Below are 9,281 nucleotides of genomic sequence, written 5' to 3' on the forward strand. Positions count from 1 at the left end.
GCAAAGGAAGAACAGGTAGGTTACAAAATGTAGCAAAAAAATTATGCACTTCTTTCCATGTTTTGATTTATACATGTAATGATCTATTTTATCTTGTGGCATTGCTGTCTTTACTTAAGGGCCTGAACACTTTTATTACTCATCAACGTGGTACAATCAAACTGCAGTTGTACATGCACACAGCAGGGGGCAGTATTGTACATCTTTGTAGCTCTGTGAAAGGGAGTAGTGCTGATTTTTTCGTTGCCACTGGGGAAAAGTATAATAGAATCACAGATCGCTCTCTTTCTCTCAGCGTCTCTGAGCATCATCTCTTGACATTTATTTTGTGTCCATTAACTAATCACAGACTCCAAGGCAACCATGTCCCCGCTCACACACATTACTAACCATGTCTCTGGATTATGTTTTGGGGGAGATTTTTCCGGCAAACAACACATTAATAGGATAAACGTCACCATTAAGTGCGAGGGAGAAGGAGGGGAGAGAGATTAATGAAGGATAAGCAGGCCTGTCGCCATCACAACGGGGAGGCTGTAAAACACAGCAGAGGGGCGTCACACTGCGTGATTACTGTATGTCAAACTGACAAAATGAATGAAGAAAATCTTCCCCGAGGTTGTACTCATGCATCCTAATGAAGAAAAAAAAAAAAAACACAAAGAAAATTTGTTCTTAATGTTTTACTGTGAATTTTACACAGCACAAAGTTTTTTCATAATAGTTTCTTTTTTAATGTTTGCATCTAGTTTAGCAGCATGTTGTTAATATTTTGAGTCTGTTCAAGTGATATTACCAGTAAAGGCAGTTTTAGCAACACTGGATCTTACAGTATTTGAGCTATTTGAATATAAATTCAGATTTTTTTTTTAATTTACTCTCACCACATTTCTCACATTTTTTTAAAAACCTGTAAAGTTGCATTAAAGGTGAAAAGCTATTTTCTTGCATATCTACTGTATTCTTACTGCAAACATGTATTCCATTGTGCTGTGCAGCTTTACACTCTAATATCGTAATGGATTTGTCCCCTCATTATACCATTATTCTATTATGTTCCTGTTACAATCTCCTTACTTATGTCACACAGTTCCTGTACTTTTTGGACAATGAACATTGGCTCATTACAGGTGTCCTATTGCTAGCTAAACATTAACACAGTCACATAAACACTGGAAACAGCATCATGCATCCCTGACAATACAACATTTTAATAAACTTACCTGAAATAACCATCGTGAGACTTTAAAGTCATGATCATTTATAGCACCCAAGTGTATTCATAAAGAAAGGTACATTAAAATGCACACATTTCCTTTTTTCTCTCTCTCTTTTTTTACAGCAATGTTACTGTTGCAACTGGCATGACAGTTGAAGTAATTTTCTTATCTAGCTGAAAAGAAATGTAGCATTTCCCTGAAAGTTAAACTCTGTCTATATTTTATCATCTCATTTAGATTTTGCGGTTTTGCAACGAAAAGCCGATGTGGTTGACTTGTGCAATGAAGCAGATCACATAAAACCTAAGATTAAGACTGTAATCTGATCTCCGGTGCATTCACTGACAGCGGTAGGGATGTGTCATTACTTACACTATAGAATACAGTATCTGTTTTCTTCATGGTCAACTTTGGGTGATTTTTTTTTTTATACCTTTAACATCCGACCTTTAATAAAGATGTGAGGGTTTTATCATTGGGACTGTTTTGGCCTTGTCTTGCTGTAACACCTGAGTTTAGGGAGGTTTTAAAAACTATTCATGAACTTAGCCTCCAAGTCTTTTTTTATGCCATCAGTCCATATGCATCTTCCTTCAAACCGCTGCTCAGAGAGACATATCATCAGATCATTATGCTGTCTAATAAGCACCGAGATTTAATGACCCTTGTCATGGTGTTGCCATTTGCATAGGAATCATATTGACAGTCTGCAAGCAGTCATCACTCAAGTGCCTGAGTATAGCTTGCAATGGTGCATGTGGGGAATCACACAATGTGGGAAAATTCAGCATTTTAAATGAAGTAAAAGCTACATTCTCTGGATTTCCTCATTCCAGCTGAATTGAGCACATAAAGCAGACGGCTGATCCCAGCTGAGGATTTGCCATTTGTGCTGCTGCTGCTGCTGCTATCTCTCCTTCCCACATGATCAATGTAAGCCTATGCCACAGCGACAGGAGATAACCTACATAAATGATTCAGTAGCTCATGATGGACTTTCCAAAAATTTAGCTGCGACTGCAACTCTGATTAAGTCACTGCAAATGTTCATTTGGAGCTCATAGTTCGGTTTCATAACTTTACTTTTTTACAGCACAAGTCTATGAAGCAAATCCCCCCATGACAATGTGTTAGAAACAGAAATAAACTCTGCTTTATTCTTTGAAACCTTCCTCTAGGTGCTTCCCGAAGGCTTCCTCTAGCATATTCTCCACCTGGATGTTGAGCTTTAACAGAAGGATGCATGTTTTCCTTCAGTTTGGCTTCAGGCAGTGCTGTGCACCTTGTTTATTAGCCAGTGGCAGCAGATGGAAAGCTCCCTAAAAATAAGCAGCGCTTTTGAAGTAGTCCTCTTTCTGCACCATCAATGACAAGCAACATGTGCATGGTTTAGTCGTGAGATGAAAGGGGACTTCCATGCAAACTTCCATGCAAATGTCCAGTCCCATTTCTTTAAAAAAAAAAAAAACCCATCTTTTAACTATGCAATTACATTTTAACAATCAAATACAAGTCGGAGTTTTTTACAATCAAATGTCCTGGTGAGTCACATGTTGCAGGGGTGGATGTGATGGGAAGCTTGTGTCTGCTCAAAGAACAGAAAAACTGCAGAGCTTTGCTCCCAGCTGGAAAGACGTCCCACGTGTTTCCCTTTGTCCCCTCTCTCTCATTCGGTGTGTGCGCATTTCTCTTTCTCCGGTTTCTTTTCCGGCCTTCACCAGCTTTGCCTGCTTCAGTCTCTCCACCATTGTGAGACAGGAAGTGTGTCACATTACTTGTGTGTTGGGATTTGCAGGAATGTGTGGGGGAAGTTCATGATGGTTTTCACAGGATTGAGGAATTCTTAAGAAACTCAGCAGGTTCAAAGCCAAATGATACAAATGAAACAAAATATGTGTTTGAAGAAAATAAATTCTGTATCTGATGACAGACATTGATAAGCAGGGTCATTGCAGTGGTAGACCGAAACACAGGAGGTGATAAATCAAATGCAGTGCACTCATTAATTGCCTAATTACATTTAACATTTCATCACTTTCATTTGTAAATCTCACTTTCAGGGATCTAAAATCCCACTACTTACCTAACAGAGCTCAGTAATCAGCATTTTTCTATCTTAAAAATAGAAAAAGCGTGGAGCAACATTGCTCAACCTATGCCTCATTATATCAGTATGGGTCAGGAAGCAGCTTACAGCGTTGCTGACTTGTAATTTTCTTCTTCAGAGCAACAAAAAGTTCAGGGCATAAAAGTTTGTAAGCTAAAAGAAAAAAGTCAACAACTTCCTGGAGAAAAACTTTTGAGGGTGAATGTGGATTAGTCATGGGATTTTGTGTGTGTGTGTTTTATTGCCAGAGGTGCAGTTGTGGTCAGAAGTTTACATACACTCATTATGGACATGAATGTCATCGTTACTTGATTTCTTTGAACTGCTCTTTTTCCAGGGTGAAATGATTGTAAAGCATACATCTACTATAACTTTAAAAAACAAGAACTTGGTGGTTCTGAAGGTTCCACGATGTCTTTAACTTGACAAGGATGAGGCCTATTAACCTATTAACTAGTGATCATTATTGATTACAATTGATAGATTTATATATTAAGTACATTCCAGGGTCCTTAATCATCAGAAACGATCAAGCTATCAAGCTAGGCGGCTAATGTGTACATTTACACATGTAAATGTGGTAGTAATGTTAATAAAGTGTGAAATGGACACTGTGGACTGATGTGTTTATTACACCTTTTGCCGTGATATTGGGTTGAATGCTCAGAACAATGGGAAAATCCAAGGGACTCTAAGAGGAGTGAGGCCACAGACTTAGGATCATGACACTAGACGACTGTAAGTTGGACACAGTTGGATGTTCCAACAGGACAATGATCCCGAATACATATTAAAATGGTTTTGGAACGGATTAAGCAGACTAACATTAAGATTCTGGAATGGCCTTCCCAAAGGTTGGTGGTTTGTGGAATACACTGGAAATTTGTGGAATACACTGAAAAGATGAGTCTGTGCTGGGAAACCGGCCAGTTTAAATGAACTTTACAAATTCTGCTAAGATGAGTGATCAAACATCCAGTCAGAATTATGACAGAAGCTTGTTGATGACTGCCAAAACCTTGGACCAAATATTAGTAGGGGTGCATGTATATAGTTGAACCTTTATGTATAATGTTGATCATGTAGCTATATCTATTATTCATATACAGTCTATGGTTTAGTGGTACGTAGCATACTTCAGCATGGTGATCTGGTTAAATGAGCACATCTGAGAATGCCATCATACCCACCTTAGACTTGATCTCCTAGCATGCGTGCATGACCATCACACAAAGTTATAATATTAGCAACCAAACTACAAACCCCTGACAACATTACCAACAGTAAGAACATCCCCAAATGATTTCTCTATATTTCTTTTTTTTTGTGAAACAGTAACACATTTACAAAGTTATAATAAACTGATGTTTGAAGAGTTTAAATTGACGCGTCCACAAACATCACAAAAAGGACAACTCTTGCGTGCGTTCACCCAATGATGACCCTGCACATGATGTTTTAATGCAGATGACACAAGTTGCCTTACAGGATGTGTGTCCATGCAAAGCTTTTTTTTTTTCTTCTGGCTTCTAAAGAAATAAAAACAAAATGCATAACTACATTTTAATGAAGTCAAGTGTGATGACCGACAGGGGCCAACTTTATCAGTCAACAAAAATGAGAATGCTAGGCCAAGGAAAGACTGACTCTTACTTTTTCCGTCTCTTTCTATTTTAAATTCACTAGAAATTTGAGATGACTCACAAAGTATTTTTAGGCACACCTCTGGAAGACAAATGTTCCATTTCCAAGTATTCCAAATTATTCAAAACAAAGTGTACACCATAAACAGCAGATGTATGAAGTCTGTCAGGGTTCCTGGGTCGGTGACCCAGTGTTTTCAGTTTTGTTCATGTTCAGTTTATTTTGCCACTTCCATGTTCTCACTTCCTGCCTTTCCTGTGTCAGCTCGTCTCGTGTCATTAGCCAGATTATGTTCAGCTGTGTACTCACCGGTCTCTCATTATCATCCTCATCAGTCTATGTATTTAAGCCCTCTCTTCCCTTCAGCCCTTGTCGTGTCATTGATGTTGTCCTTTCCGTGTATTCCCTCGGTTCAGTCAGCCATTCAGTTGTCCAGCCAGTCAGTGTCCGTTCACCCTCTGTTCATCCACTCCTTGTAATAAACCTTCACCTACCTGCGAGTCCTGCGTTTGGGTTCCTTTTTCCTCGCCTCCACACAACCGTTGGTCGTGTCCAAATTCATGGGCTGCATCCTCCTGAGGCCGCATTTGTAGACCGATTACGTCACAGCGACGCGCCGAAGGCTGTCCAAATTCGTAGACTCCTCCGAATGCAGCCGACAAATGCGTCTTCCTTTTCCCCGAATTTGAAGGATGGGTCGGGTGTGTCCTTCGTGGCCTACCATATCCCAGAATTCATAGCGCGGCCCAGCCAAACTCCAGTTTCCAACAATGGCGGCCGCTACTAAGTTTTAAAATTACTCATACTAATCTTTCTGGGTCACAAAATAAACTTAACATATTTTCAGGCAAGAAAGTAATTGTGTAAACATCAAATATCTGCTTGGTTTATCAAGATATCGCATATTTGCAAAAGTTCTTCGACGTTTTCGGAGGCGTCTGCTACCCACCAGCTCGATAGCTAGCCGGGAGCTCGAGGGTTACTGATGCGGCCGAGAACGGCACAACTCCCGGCACATCATTTTCAGATCACCGCGGACTTTCGCTGCTCGGGTTAAACGTAATATATAAGTCACTTAGACAACCTAAAAATGTTATTGTTGGGCTTTTTTTAGTGTTTTGTTTGTTCGTGAGTAAATCGGTTTGGCTGAGATTAAAGTTATTAGATTAGATTAGATAAAATAAAACTTTATTAATCCCCTGGGTGGGTTCCTCCTTGGTTTTTACACAGCTGACTAAACGTCAAACAGAAAACTGATTAAACAGAAGTATGAGACAGTCGAGAATTTACGCCAGTGTCCCGTTATATTTTAGATAGCAAGGAGCAGACGGCTGAGTTTATTAAACTCCACCGAGACAGCAGTGACGCTAATCAGAAGGCTAGACCGTCCAATTTCACGGCCGTTTACTTCCGGCCTACCCGACCTTCTGAGGACCCGGCCCACGTAGACCGCGAAGGCCGGGTCCTCAGGAGGATGCAGCCCATGAATTTGGACACGACCAACGCCTGACAGAATGACACGAACCGTGCCACGAAGACACGATTGGAACCCAGCAAACTCGGACCTCTACGAGCGGCAGCAGGCAGCGCTTTCAAGTTGGGCGGAGGAGCTCAGGGGAAAACAGCGGCTCTTCGCAGAGAGAGAGCACGTCTTCGAGGGGACTCGCCTGGCTCTGGGCGGGCCTCGGAGACGCCGCGTTCCCCCACCTGCTGCCTCACCTGCACCGGAGCATTTGCCGCGGAGAGTGGACGTTTCACGCCGCGCTTCGGCCGCTCCCTCTCTCGCCGCTCCGCTCCTCGCTCACACACCCGCCGCCTCATTCGCCGGACCTCCACTATCGCCACGGCACAGCGGCTACGCCTCCCACCTCGGCTCAACGGAGGCTACCGCGCCAGGGGCTCTGCTGTTTACCCCGGCCGCTTCCTCTTCCCGGAGAAAGCGGCGCACACGCCGCCATAATATGGACCATTTTCAACAACTCCCGGTGGTGAGTTCCAGTGACTGTTTTTCGCACTCCTCGACTGATTCCTCACTCAAAACAAATAACGGACTCATCTCTGATTCGTGGGGAGTTTCCCTCCTAGAGGACGACGTAGACTGGGACGAATTTTTCTGCTCTGCTCCCCCAAAAACTGTTCAGTCAAAGACTGTAAATAGCAGTGGCAGGAGGACCAGAATAATCCCAGAGAAACCTGCTAGTATCACACACCCAGTCGTTATCTCCACTCCCGTCAGTCAGGCTACACCCACACCAGTGCCAGCTCCCAGGAGGAGGACAGCTGCGACCCAGTCTACCGCCACACCTGCTTCTGTTTCTCGGGTGGGGGTGACTGGTGTCCAGCCACCTCCCGTGCCTGTCCCAGCGCCCAGGCTGAGGGCAGCCAGAACCCAGCCTGACCTCCCTAGAGGCTTGGAAGAGCTAACCGGTCCACCTGCTACTTCACCCCTTCATCCACCTCCTGATCCAGCTTTTCACGCACTAGCTTTATCCCTGGTTAGGCTAGCTGAAGTGTCCCCTGCTCAGGCACCAGCTTTACTAGCCCAGGCTGTAGCCTTATCTCCCTGTCTAGCTCAGTCTGTAGCTCAGCCATCAGCCACACCAACCTCAGCTCCGTCGTCAGCCTCGCCTACCTCTATTCCTCCCTTAGCATCTCCACTCCAGCCAGTTCCCTCAACTGCTGTTCAACTTTCACTCCAGCCAGTTTCCTCACCTGCTGTTCAGCCTTCACTCCAGTCAGTTCACTCACCTGCTGTTCAGCCTGCCCTCCAGTCCCCTGTAGTCCAGTCTCCTGCCCTCCGGTCCCCTGTAGTCCAGTCTCCTCCTGCCCTCCGGTCCCCTGTAGTCCAGTCTCCTCCTGCCCTCCGGTCCCCTCCAGTTCAGTCTTCTGTCCTCCAGGCCCCTGTCCAGTCAGTCCAGTCAGCTCCTGTCCAGTCGGCAGTCCAGTCTGCTCCTGTCCAGTCTGCAGTCCAGTCGCCTCCTGTCTCCCAGTCACCCGTCCACCATCCTGTTCAGTTCCCGGACCTGCAGCCACAGCACCCAGAGCCAGCTGTGAGCTCTCCTGCTCCTCAGCCAGGGGTTTCCGCGCCCGCTGGCCCGGCCGCCCCTCAGCCAGGGGTTTCCGCGCCCGCTGGCCCGGCCGCTCTTCAGCCAGGGGTTTCCGCGCCCGCTGGCCCTGCCTGTCTCCAGCCAGAGGCGTCCGCGCCCGCTGGCCCTACAGCTGTGGCTCCGTCACCCTCGGCAGCCGCTGCCTCGCCTGGTCCAGCCTCAGACTCAGCCGCTGCCTCGCCTGGTCCAGCCTCAGACTAAGCCTCTGCTTCGCCTGGTCCAGCCTCAGACTCAGCCTCTGCTTCGCCTGGTCCAGCCTCAGCCTCTGCTTCGCCTGGTCCAGCCTCCGCCTCAGCTTCAGCTTCGCCTGGTCCAGCCTCAGCTTCAGCTTCTGTGTTGCCTGGTCCTGCGGCTGCCGTCGCCCCAGCCACGTTCTGGACGTCATCGCCGGCGTGGCCGCCGCCGGCTTCCTTGCGGCCGCCCACCGGACCGGCTCAGTGGTCGCCGCCGCCTTCCCCGCGGCCGCCCACCAGAACTGTCTCGTCTCGGCCATGGGCCGCGTGGACGCCCACCTGAACTGTCTCGTCTCGGCCACGGGCCGCGTGGCCGCCCACCTGAACTGTCTCGTCTCGGCCACGGGCCGCGTGGACGCCCACCTGAACTGTTTCGGTGTGGACTCCGTCCCTCCAGAACAGAACAGTCTCATCTCGACCGCCGCCGTCGTCCTCGCGGCCGCCCACCGGACCGGCTCAGTGGTCGCCGCCGCCTTCCTCGCCGCCGCCCACCGGACCTGCTCCGTGGCCGCCGCCGGCTTCCCCGCGGCCGCCCACCAGAACTGTCTCGTCTCGGCCACGGGCCGCGTGGACGCCCACCTGAACTGTCTCGTCTCGGCCACGGGCCGCGTGGACGCCCACCTGAACTGTTTCGGTGTGGACTCCGTCCCTCCAGAACAGAACAGTCTCATCTCGACCGCCGCCGTCGTCCTCGCGGCCGCCCACCGGACCGGCTCAGTGGTCGCCGCCGCCTTCCTCGCCGCCGCCCACCGGACCTGCTCCGTGGCCGCCGCCGGCTTCCCCGCGGCCGCCCACCAGAACTGTCTCGTCTCGGCCACGGGCCGCGTGGACGCCCACCTGAACTGTCTCGTCTCGGCCACGGGCCGCGTGGACGCCCACCTGAACTGTCTCGTCTCGGCCACGGGCCGCGTGGACGCCCACCTGAACTGTCTCGGTGTGGACTCTAAGCCCTCTCTTCCCTTCAGCTCTT

This window comes from Perissodus microlepis, chromosome 8 (genome assembly GCF_051167445.1).
Source record: "Perissodus microlepis isolate ML-2025 ecotype Zambia chromosome 8, ASM5116744v1, whole genome shotgun sequence".
Lineage (NCBI taxonomy): Eukaryota > Metazoa > Chordata > Actinopteri > Cichliformes > Cichlidae > Perissodus > Perissodus microlepis.